Consider the following 1,302-nt stretch of genomic DNA (forward strand, 5'->3'; position numbering starts at 1 on the left):
CCCATTCCTGCCACTGCTCTCAATAAACAAGTTTTTGCTCTGATCACTCATGAGACAGAACCAGTCCACTCAATCTAATCCGGTGATCATTTGAAGACTCTCTCATTCTACATTTTTGATTCCCCAGAGACCCCTCTGATCCTTGGTTATCCATGGCTAAAGAAACACAAGCCCCATATAGACTGGTCTGGTGATAAGATCGCAAGCTTTTCTGTCTTGCCAACTGCCTAAAATCGCTACTACCTTCCGGTTCACACAAACCTCCCTCACCAATCTTCCACCCCCCATATCTGTCCTCCAACCCTAAAGAGTACCACAACCTCCAAGAAGTTTTTAATAAAGACAAAGCCTTGTCGCTTCCCTCTCTCAGGCCCTACGATTGTGCCACTGACCTTCTCCCCAGGGCTCTGTTACCCTCTAGCTGCCTCAACAACCTGTCTCAGCGAGGCAATGGAAAAATATATTTGTGCGTCATTGGCTGCCGGCATCATCCATCCTTCCTCCTCCCCAGTAGGTGCTGACTTCTTCTTCATTGCCAAGAAAAGTAAGACGCCTGCATTTATTATAGGGGATTAAACAACATTACAGTTAAAAACAAGTGTCCATTACCACTCATCAACTCCGCTTTTGAACGCATCCACAGGGCCACTATTTTCGCCAAACTAGACCTCTGAAACACTTATCACCTCGTTCAAATGAGGGAAGAGGATACATGAAAGACTGCATTTAATATGCCATTGGGACATTTTGAGTACTTGGCGATGCATTTGTAAATGATGTGTTGAGGTATTTTTTTGAACATTTTTGTCTTTGTATATTTAAATGATGTTTTTTATTTCTTCCATGTCCCTTGAGGAATATCAGATCCATGTTCATAGTATCCTACAACGTCTCCTGGAGAACTGCCTGTACGTCGTGGCAGAGAAATGTGAGTTTCACTCTTCCTTGATCTCTTTTCCGGGTTATATTTTGGCAGGAGGACAGACCCCTGAAGGTGCGGGCGGGAAAAAAAAGTCCCACGCCCACATCTCTAAACCATCTTCAGCGTTTTCTTGGATTTGCTGACTTCTACCGCCATTTTATCAGGAACTACAGTCTGGTAGCCACAGCTCTTACTCATCTTGGTCCCCAGAAGCTGAGGCAGCGGACTTCTGGTTTTGGCGCGGTAGCAAATGGCTGCCTGAAATTTTCGGCTCCCCGCCGGGTGGAAATAATCCCCTTGGAAGAATATTCAGACACAAAGAACAGTACCTAAACTTGACATGGATGGGGATAAACAAAAAAAGCCTAAAGGCAAACCAA

Source organism: Pundamilia nyererei, unplaced genomic scaffold (assembly GCF_000239375.1).
Source record: "Pundamilia nyererei isolate P.nyererei 1_Seehausen unplaced genomic scaffold, PunNye1.0 scaffold00033, whole genome shotgun sequence".
NCBI lineage: Eukaryota > Metazoa > Chordata > Actinopteri > Cichliformes > Cichlidae > Pundamilia > Pundamilia nyererei.